At 38.6% G+C, this 11,456-nt stretch overlaps 1 long non-coding RNA gene across 2 annotated transcripts; it reads right to left on the bottom strand.

Annotated features, from left to right (window-relative positions):
- Positions 1 to 9,475: 9,475 nt before the first annotated feature.
- Positions 9,476 to 11,048, bottom strand: LOC120436090. 2 transcript variants are annotated; one of them, XR_005610128.1, is made up of 3 exons: positions 10,981 to 11,048; positions 10,219 to 10,339; positions 9,476 to 9,528 (listed from the first exon to the last, which is right to left on the bottom strand). It is a non-coding gene; the product is annotated as an uncharacterized LOC120436090 (long non-coding RNA). The 2 variants fall into 2 exon arrangements; XR_005610127.1 differs by lacking the exon at positions 10,981 to 11,048 and adding an exon at positions 10,757 to 10,921.
- Positions 11,049 to 11,456: the final 408 nt, after the last annotated feature.

The following is an 11,456-nucleotide window of genomic DNA, read 5'->3' as shown; positions in this document are numbered from 1 at the left end:
AAACTTGTTTTGCTTTTCAACTCAGGTTCAAGCTTGTCAAATTAGATAGAGCTCATGGCGGAGAAATGATAGAAGATAGAATGGCTTGTCAAAAAAGATGGAGCAGGGAGAGGGAGAGTGATAGGACAGACTGAATTGCTTGTTAATGATAGAGGGAGAGGGTTTTCTGCAGCAGGTCACCTGTAAGACAGAAAGAAAGTGGAATTAGACACACTTCCAATAAACCTGGCTTTACCGTATTTTTCAGACTATAAGGCACATTTAAAATCCTTTAATTTTCTCAAAAATAGACAGTGCACCTTATATATGGTTGTGCTTACTGATTTCAAACCAATTCTATGTGGTACACAGCACTCAAAAATCTGTCAACTGTTTTAGTATGTCTTTGGTAAGCTACAAAGCAGCACCACTTGATGTATTGTCGGAGCATGGCTACCATAGTCACCACCCTCGTAGAGTAATTCGTACTGTGCTTCAACATAATATGGTGTGTGTGTGTATAAGGGCCTGGCACCTGTTGAGAGCCATGCTTATGAAGCAGATTTCAAACTGATCAATCCACATTCATCAATCCACAAATCCTGAAAAGTGAGTGCATTGTTCTGTATTTTATGTCTCACAACTGAACAATGTTGAGAGTTATTGTAAATGAGTTGAATAAAGTTTGGCTTATCTGTTTTGTTTGACTTAATGTGCCTTAGAATTTAGTGTGCCTTACAGTCAGAAAAATACAGAACACATATATCATTACACACTGAAGAGTTGTACAGTACATTATTAGATTCAACTGAATGAAAATGTTTAACATATGGTGGTGGAACATTTCTAAGGACATTTTTACATTCTATTAACACAATAAAAACAAACAGAGTCTGTAAACCAACATGTGGTGCTACAGTAACTTACTGTAAACATTATATGGTCAAGCTAAACCCACACAATGAAGTTAGAGCAGACAGTTTCAGACCACCTGCTTTAAACACTTCACATGCAGTCAACTCAAACTTATGACACATCACATGTTCCTAAATGCCCAAAGGTCTCAAATTCCCGTTTCTGTATGTACTTACCTGGTACAACAGTATATCATAATGTCTGGGGATCCATTAACATAAAAGTAAAAAATAATTTACTCAGTATGACTTTTGGCAAAATGAAAAATTATATGGGGCATGTTTAATACACACTCCCCTCAATCTACAATAAAATCAGCATGGCCGATATTAGGGCCTAATTAATAATGTAGTATGATGATAAGAGAGATCTGTAAGTCTGGAAATGTTTACATAGACTTTTCTAGGATTTGATGACTTTTGATAATCACCAATAGCTGTGCTCACTCACAGAACTAAACTGAATCTCCTATAATGAGAAACATTTCCCAGCACTGCACATCAGACAAACCTTTACTTACCAGACTTGAGACGATCAGATCAGCAGTCTAGAGAAAGGAAACAATACATCAGATCACTGTTTGATGATTCAGACTGTAGAGCCTCTTCACACACAATCCAATTTACTATGACATAAATTAACTAGTAAAATCCTCAATTACTTTAAGGCTTTATGAGCTTACTGTAGTGTAAAGAGGAGATAAATGAACTGCAGCGTCTCACATGGCATGTGTAATAAAAGCATTCATTACTACAGAAATACAAAGAATAGCCACCAATATTTGTTGGCACAAGTGCAGGATATACCAAATATTTCCTACACAGAAGCCTTGTGGCTCCAACATTTTCTACCACAAGTCAGTGCTAATAAAGTGTGAAAACCAAAACTTTTAAAAATGTAAGATACAAAGTAATTATATAAATCAGAAGCAACAGAAAACCTCATCATGTCTGACATGAATATGTAAATCTTAAAATACATTTAAATATTAACATGTTACAATAGCAGAGGTGCACCATGTTTTGTAATTAAAATTAAATGTCTTAAAATATTACACTACTGCTACTTACTGTTAAAGCTATTACTTATACCGAGTGAGGCAAAATACTTCTACAGTGTTCTGACTTTAATGTAATACATCAGCAGAATTTGAGAGACAATATAAATCAATACCTGTGCAGCTTTTAAGTGTTTGAGCAACCACTTATACTGACTCTCCTAAAACACTTTAATTGTTTTGTCTGCTACTTAAATCCACAAACATAAGGAGAAAATGAACCACCGTATAAAGACATCTGACATTTAACTATGTTTGGATTTGATAAGCCATAAGAAATTTAAATCATACATAAATGGGCTATTAAACTTCAGGGACATTTTCAGGGAGAGTCAGAGGCCCTGTGTGGGGGCTTTGCTGCTACAGGTCACAAATCCTGTGTTTTTGCCAATCAGTAAATGGAAACATATCACAAAAAGTCAAACTACTGTATGTAAGTTGCCAAATGTGCTTGCCCAATGCCAGGTTCATACTGCTTCAATTACAATCACTGTTTACTTACCAGCAAAGGCAAAACCAAAGATATCTTTCACTCTGTGTAACAAAAGACAAAGCACAAAAATACAGAATGAGACAACTCAGATCAGCATCACAGTCAATACTGCATCACTCTGTGTAGTCCAAAAGATTCAGTACACTTCTTTGTTTACCACAGCAACAAACAACTCACCTGTTTTTTCTACACCTTATTAAATATTACTGTCTTCATTAAGGTAATATGTGGTTTCATCCATTTGTAATAAGCCACACAAGTTTCTCAGTTATGTGACAGCTCTATTAGTTTGGTTCTATTAGATAACACAGTAGATTTAATAAGCAATGATTTGCTACACCTAGCACTGCACACTTTATCAAATTCTGACATCACAATTTCAAAGCATGAACAATCATAAATGAAAGCTTGGATGATATATTTGTAGGCTTCAACATTTGAGTTGGCCTGCATTCAAATTCTGCTTCCTAAAAATATTATCACCTGCACACAGTATCATTTAATATGCTGTTGTTTTAAATATCTACATATCATATTTATAATATTAATGGTGCACTGCTGCATTTTATTTATTTGAAGGTGGCCTTTTTTAGATTTCATTAATTTTTCACAAAGTGAGAAGTTAAACAGAGCTGTAGGTGTAGGTTTTATTTTAAAAAACAACCTGCACAAACAAGTGTTTGTTAAACAGTTCTTAAAATTTAACTAAAAAACTAAAATTGATTAATTAAAAAAAAAAAACTTCTTCTTGTTAAGAAATGTTATTATTCTTATATTATATGTTTTATTCTCACTCTCTTTCTCCCATCTGTTAATTAACCCGCAACACAGACACACCCGCACAGGCACGTGACTCTTTTTCTCCCGGCCTTCAGTTAGAGGCGGTAAAATGGCTCCTTTGAAGTTGCCGACCCTGCTGCTTCAGCTGTGGTTCTAAAATGGCGGCTCATTACCTTATAACCTAAAGAATGAGGCCGTTTTAACTGACTGATTTATGAAGAGGAGAACTAACTTCAGCTTCCCTAAGAGACTCAGAAACACTAACACACCGAATGAACCAGATACAGCACAATAACTGTATTAAACAATCAAATGAACCATATTAATTTCACACTGGGCCTATAGGAGCTAGGCTAGGCATTAGCGCTTAGGTTGCTAGGGCTAGCATACCAAACACTCCTTTTAAATACTAAAATTACAACGTTTCACTAAAAAAGCAGCCATTGTGTTACTTTAACATGACTTATACTTCGACTAGCTTCATAAGTCACTAACAACAACTTGGTAAATCACTCAAACAGTTTATACACATTTAATTTCAGAGAAGAGAGACAGAGAGGCAGCGCTTACCGGCAGGGATCAAGCAGAGAGTGGGCGGAGATTCAGTAGTCAGCCTTAGACATAAAAAAAGAGGCATTCACGGGTAGTGGGAAACTTCGCCATTACACAAAATTGGCATTAAAAACGTGAAAAATATATGTAGATTTAAATATTATTATACTAGATTTTTTAGAAACAAAAAACAACTAGTAGAAATTTAATTCTATAAGTTTAATAAATGTTTCAAACAGGATTCTTTGAATTTGAAATAATGGTTAAAAGACATAAATAAACATAAGGTCATTATGTTAAGATGTACTGTATTATGATAGATTTATGTAACTGACTGCAGTAATAAGAACAGTCTTCAGGACAGTAGGAGCTGCAGAGGCTCATCTCACTGCTCTGCAGGACTCAAGAGGCTCAGGAGGTGCTTTAACCCCACTGCCATGTGACTTTTAACAGTGACCCTGAAATGTTCATTGCACATTTATTTCTTTTTTTAAAATCATAATGGTTGTAATCATATAAACTCCCCTTGTGGGACTAATAAAGGTATATCAAATATCAAATTCTGACCTAAATGGACTTGCACCCACTTGTTCACCCACATTGCGGTAAAGCTACAGCGTGGACAACTACAGTGAGGTAAAGCTGTGGCTGCCTCCAACAAGACTCTTCAGTGAAAGTTTTAAAGACAACCATCTAAACTATAGCTTTAACAGTTACACTTTCTGAAACCACATGTTAATGTAAAAATCATATTTGTAAGAAAATCGGTTTCATAGAGTGGAAACCTGTTAATACAAAAAGACGTGTTCTGAACTATCAGTAATTAGTGCAGGGGTGGCTTTTACACACACACACACACACACACACAACACAGTAACAGAGAGAGAGAGAGAGATACACGCTTCAGCCATAATTTCATAACCATAGGGGCTACAACTGTCATTCTTAGACCGTTTTGTTAGGAAGAGATGGGGGAATCCTTAAGTGTTATGTATTTAAAATAAAATTATGAATTATTAGAGATATATGACATAGATGATTGGTTGGCTTAGGAGCCAAAAAGGCATCAAAATGCAAATTTTAATGTCCCAGCCCTCAGAAATGATTGGCTGGTTGTGAAGTCGTGCAGGTCCTGATATGTAAATTTGAATATTACAGTGCTCACAGAGGATTAACTCCCTGGGGAGCTGGCAGAAATATATAGAAATACTATGATTACCCAGAAATACTGCATTTAGTAGAAATACTATGTTTTAGCACAAATCCTATAAAATAGCAGAAATAGTATCATTTAGCAGAAATGCTGTATTTAGCACAAATACTGAAAAGCAGCAGAAATGCTATGACTTAGCACAATAGTAATAAGTTAAATAGAAAAATTGGAAAAGCAAAATGGATAGCTGAAAAAATCCTGAACATGCTAAGGGTCCCTCAAATGTAATAGCTAGGTTTCATTTGACGTAGACGTGACGTCGACGTAAAGCGCGAAATTTGACTGGCGGTCGGAAGTGAAAAAGATAAGCGCAAAATCACAGACAGACAGTACGCAAAATGCCTATGTCCTGTTGTGTTTACGGATGCTCCAGTAGGTCGACCAGAGAAACCGATAAACGGTATTTTAGGGTACCAAAAATAGCCCAACGAAGAGGAGAAAAATGGAAAATTCTAACCGAAAAACGTAGGAAAAAATGGATTTTAAATTTACGTTTACAGTCGGGAGGAGCAGAGTCTGCCAATGCCCGTGTCTGCAGCGACCACTTCGTCAGAGGTAATGTTATGTTTGCAAACGAACTTATTAGCATTAGGTTGTCGTTAAATTCTCGTTTACTTAGTGCTTTTAAGTTAGTAGTCTAATATTGACTTGATTGGGACTATAGGCTGCCCAAGTGCTTTGGATGACGAAGAGTCGGAGGACTGGGCTCCGACGGTCAATCTCGCTACGAACGAAAACCCAGATCGGAATCAGTTCTCAAACGAGAGAAAAGAATGAAGCTTAAGGCAGAACAGCATCGATGTGCAGAGGCGATTTTGGATATGCAACAGACGGCTGAGAGCCCGGATTTGAGCCTAGTGACAGTGGAGAACCCCGAACTGCAGCTTCCAGCTGAGAATCCACAACCAGAAGACTTCAGTGTGAATGAGACATTCACTTATCCAGGTAAGATATTGTGCTGAGATGTAAAACAAACAAGAATCATGTCAAAGAGAAAAAAAGATGCCATTATCTGTAATGATTATGGTCCAAGTTACATATTACATGTTTGTGATTTTTTAATCACAGAGTAAATCCATACCATTTTATTCAGAAAAAAAAAGAAAAAGTGGCACTTATTACCGTCAGGCACATACCACAGGTTTTTGTACACTGCTATGGTTCTTATATTGCCAGATTCCAGACAGTCTCCTTTCACAGATAAGTAAAGATATCCGTAATGTAAGGTTTCTGTGGTGAGAAACATATAAATATATTTTTGTTTAGACGCAACATGTTTTTTTTTGTTGATTAAAAAAATAATTACATTAAATTAACATAGTGAATTAAACACATTACACCAGATTCTAATAGCCCACTAAAAACTCCTACAGTGAAAATGAGTAAAAATTGAGGTTGCCTCTATTATGCTGATTATGCTCCCCACTGTTATATTGCAGGCTGTGCGGCTGCTGGATGCCAGACAGAGCTGACGATGGATGACATCGAGAAGATGGAGGATGTTTTGAGACAGAACACAGCAGAGCTGGTTGATCTTGGGAGCAAGGCTCTGGACACACAGTTCAGCCAGGAGGCTTTTGAAAAAAATGAAGACAAGACAAAGTTCTACACAGGGCTCCCCAACTTCTTAGTTTTAATTCAGATTTTTGAACTGTGCGAGCCCTATATCACCTCGGGACCTATGTCTTTGTTGTCCAAATTTGAACAATTCATACTAGTTTTGCTGAGGCTGAGACTAAATCTGCCCCTGAAAGATTTAGCTTTCAGGTTCAATATTTCTCTGTCCACTGCTTCTAGAGTTTGGCATAAAGTAATTGACATACTTCATAAAAGGTTAGAGTTCCTAATTGAGTGGCCAGAGCGACATGTTCTTCAAGCTACGATGCCACTGAGTTTCAGACAGGCATTTGGATGTAAAGTGGCTGTGATTGTTGATTGCTTTGAAGTCTTTATTGAGAGACCATCTAATCTTCTTGCACAAGCTCAAACTTGGTCCAACTACAAGCACCATCACACTGTAAAATTTTTGATTGGTGTTGCCCCCCAAGGCTACGTCACTTACATATCTTCTGCCTGGGGAGGGAGAGTTAGCGATAAGCAGATCACAATAGAGAGTGGCCTCCTAAAGAACTTGTTACCTGGAGATATTGTCCTTGCAGATCGTGGGTTCAATATTGGCGATAATGTGGGGTTTTACTGTGCTTCACTACAGACACCGGCATTCACTAAAGGGAGAAAACAGCTGTCAGCCTATGAAGTGGCAGAGACAAGGAAAATAGCCAATTTGCGTATCCATGTTGAGCGAGTCATAGGTTTAGTCAGGAGGAAATATCACATTCTGCAGAGCAGGGCTATGCCAATAGAGAACATGTCCACAAAGCCAGGTGAGACACATGCATTGATCGACAAGATTGGGGTAATTTGTTGTGCCTTATCAAAACTCTCCGAGTCTGTTGTCCCACTGGAGTAAGGGGGTGGGTGGTAATCAATCAGTTAAAAAAATTAAATGTCTTGTCACTGTCACGGCTCACAGAAGGGGGTGGAGAGGAAGAGTAGTGTCCAGTATCTGCTGCTTGGCTCTGGTGATAAGTAGAACAGGGTAGAGTAATAGTAGTACCTAAGTCCTGACTCCTGATTAGTCTGTAAATGTTTTCAAATGAAATATTTTTCTCCAACTGTCATATTGTGCTGGCAGTTTGTACAGTATTATACTGTGAGATGGATTGCAATCTATTTTGTTTATTTGTTTAAAAGTCTAATCTTGTAAATAAACCACCAATGTATTATTATGCTGCCTCAATAGCATTTAATCATTGTGTAGTGTTACACAACACTTAAATGACACAATTAAATGTACAATAAAATTAAATGACAATTTGTGCTCTAATGCTACGTCAGAGCAAATACAATAGCCAGAACTCATAATGACTACCATCAGGTCATAACAATATTCAAAATGTCATTATGTTGTCGTCCTTTTATCACATTACACATGTATGTTTGTAACTTGCTGTCCCAGTATTTCTGGGAGTATACTGTTTCTAAAAAAACACTCAACTTTAGGAATCGCATCATCCCAAAACTCAAGGTCAGGCAAAATCCTTTCAACAAATATGTCATTGCGGTTCCACACAACAAAGTCACAGTACTCTGCATTTGCAATGTGAAGCTGTGCCTGAATTTGGTAATAGTAGTCATGAGTTGGGTCCAGTGTGACATTATCCCCGTCACTGATGAGGCAGAAGCCCTTCTCCCCAGCACGCATGCGCAGGTTGACCGCATCTTTCTGAGAGTGTGGGCACTAAAATCACAGTGATGAGAACAACAATCAAGATTTATCTGATGAAACAGTGAAGAAGCAAAGATGATGGGTGTGGTCTGTGTTATCATAATCTCTCATTGCCCAAAACAAATGTCTATTTGAGACAGACAATAAAGCCTCATCTTATCTTAATTGAACAATAGATTAGAAATTAGAAAAGGTATTTCCTGCATTTTTACTCAGTTCACTGATTCTTATGGAAAGATGTCACACCTATGGCCTTGACTACAACAGAGTCAATACCTTAATCTCGCAGATGCCAGTTCCATGACAGTCACAAGTGACTATCCCATCAGGGAGGACCCCATGTATGGCCACTTGGGGTTCAGCCAGAGACCGCTGTCCATACATGAGAAGCCTGCATGCTCCTGGCTCATAAGCTTCTCATATGCTCCTCTGGCTTGTGCTTCATGTTTGCATCCATAACTATAAACAGTACACATGCCAAACATGAAAAGGAAATTATTACTTAGTATTGGATGTGTAAAACAGTAAAGTGATGTATTATACAATATGCCATTACCCTAAACTATACTTAGTTCTTACCCTGTATAACCCTAGCCGTATAAGCCTATAACTAACCTCCATCTTCATAACACTTTTTTAGTTACAGTTATGGACAGTTTCATACCCCAAATCTTAACTCTGCCTTACCCTACATCAAACCCTAAATACCTTGTAGCAGCTGTGGTGAACCTATATGCCTCTGGATAGCATATGGCCTTGATCAAGCTCTTTGATGGTTGCTGGGGTTGGTCTTAAGAACTTGTTTCAGCTTAGAGGCAGTTCTGGCGTCCAGCTCTTTGCCTAAACCAAATACTGCTTGCACTCTGACTTGAGTCGCCCTCTCTACAGCCTGGACTTGGGACAGGGTGAGCTCTTCAAGCTGGAAGTCCAGGCATAGCTCTTCAAGGTCTTTGGGGGAGCTGCAGTGTCTCTGGTGTTCTGTACTCAGGCACAGTTTTAGGAAGCATGCTAGACTGGGGACAAATTCTTTGTGGTAAGGTTCCCTAGACATCAGTGCTGCACTCCTTGGACAGTTTTTGCTTAAACTCTCAAAAACCTACAGTATGTCTCTGAATCTCTCTGCACTCTTGGGCATGGAAGTGATTTCCCAACCTTTTGTGTACTTGTGCAGCCATCAATGGAACACTCAAGCTTTCGTTTTTTGACTTTGCTGAAGAGAAGTCAATCAGAGTTACTGGGCAAGCAGGAATCTGGAAAAATTAAGCCAAAGAAGATCATTAAAATTTAAAAGCTCTTTTCCAAAACGCTATATATTCGTTTCCAAAATATTCGAAATTGAACAGTGATGGCAGTGGAGTGAGTATGTGTGTTTTAGGCTGGGTATAGTGGTTGGTTGGCAGTGAAGTGTGTGTGTGTATGTTGGGTGGGGATGGAGGTGCCATGTGCTGGGTATAAAAGGAGTGGAAAGTAAGCAGTTCCATGTTGATGAAAATGTGGTGTGAGGAGTTGTGAGTATTGAGGAATGCATGAGAAATGTGAATATATAAAGTGCTGCAGTCAGGTGTGTGTGCGCAGAAAAACAAGTGCTAGGGTGTTGAGGCATGCATGAGAAGGGTGTGATATACAGTATACGGTTCTGCAGTCATGGTTATGTTAGTCATGAAAAAAGGAAATGGCTTTTAAATGCTGTTATAGCGTTTTGGAATAGAACTCTTCATTTATTAAAGTACTGCCTTTTGTCTGACCCTCACCTGCAACCTGCCCGGCTTGATTAGATCTACCAGGAGCTTGAAGCCCCGCCGGTATAGCCTACAGGGTCATTGAGGCACTCAAGCTTCCCCACCACGACAAGGTAGCAGTATAGGGAAGATATTTTATCCTACTGTCACATGAAGTCCCAATATAACATTCTTTATCCTTCATTTTGCTTTTTGGCTTACCTTTTTAACATGAGATGGCATCAGCCACTTGCACTGCTCTGATGTGCATGTCGCTCTCATTTTCACCCCAGCTTCAACTGCAAAAAGAACAGCTCCAACGTGCGAGCATGATTCTGATAGTCTGGAAATAGAGCACATAATCTTTTAACATGAAATGCAATATTTACAGCACATTTTGATGATGCATAGCTTACTAATACTAATGTGCAATGGCACTTTATTTGAAGTAACATGTTTATTCATTAACTCTTTCTCAACAGCCTATAGAGAAATCATTATCTAGGTGATGACATGACTGAATAGTTCTACCCTCTATCTGAAAAATGCATCTGAGTGTCATGAGGGATCTAAGGCAATCACACAAATTCTTAGCTGATGAATTCTTAGCTAAAAGAAAACACTCTCTCCCCACTACTACTGAAGTACACCTGCAAAATGCTAGCAGTGCCCTATGCGTATATGTGTGTGTGTGTGTGTGTGTGTGTGTGTGTGTGTGTGTTCTCATTGCAATAACATCCTACTTAATTAGGCTACTAACCCTGCCATACAATTGCAATGAGCTGCAATCACTTCTCCATCCTCCTTTGCAATTACCCAAGTCTTCAGAGGTGTCTCGTTAGACCTCTGGGAATGGTTTACCTTGAAACAAACAACTGTCACTCTAACGAAGTCCTAAGGATGTGGCATGTTTGTTGACGTTAAAGCCGCTACCGGTAACTGTTAGCGTGTTTAAGATAAAGCAATATAAGAACAAACACTCACCCTTGCAAACACCAAACTGTATCCATCACGGAGACGTTTTGTTCCAAGGTTGTGGACCCACCCGCTGACAAAAAATTGTACGCCTCAGACTCTTGAAAGCTTTCATTTGCTGCCTAGTGTAGTAAGAAGTCTGGAGGACCAAGTAGTTGGTGATATCCACAGCCTCGATAGTAGGCAAATCCTTTACTTCTGTGGTGTATTCGGACATTTTCAAAGAATACGGATCACGTCCGATATATTTTTTAACTATCTGTTTATATCTCTCCCGAGAAACGGGGTCTAAAGTTGCACAATAGCTGCTCTCCTGACTCTCCACAGTGTCCTCCATGTTTACTTCCGCCCTCCACTCAAAAATCGCGCTGCCTCCGCACGTCATCAGAACCACGTGACCGCAACCCAACTATTGTTAAATGAAAAAAGAATCAGCAAAAAAAAGTATAACAGTCACACAATCACAAATATGTACACATATGGAA

Source organism: Oreochromis aureus, linkage group 3 (assembly GCF_013358895.1).
Source record: "Oreochromis aureus strain Israel breed Guangdong linkage group 3, ZZ_aureus, whole genome shotgun sequence".
Taxonomy (NCBI): domain Eukaryota; kingdom Metazoa; phylum Chordata; class Actinopteri; order Cichliformes; family Cichlidae; genus Oreochromis; species Oreochromis aureus.
The sequence above is the reverse complement of the archived record's forward strand: the minus strand, read 5'-3'. Positions and strand labels throughout refer to the sequence as shown.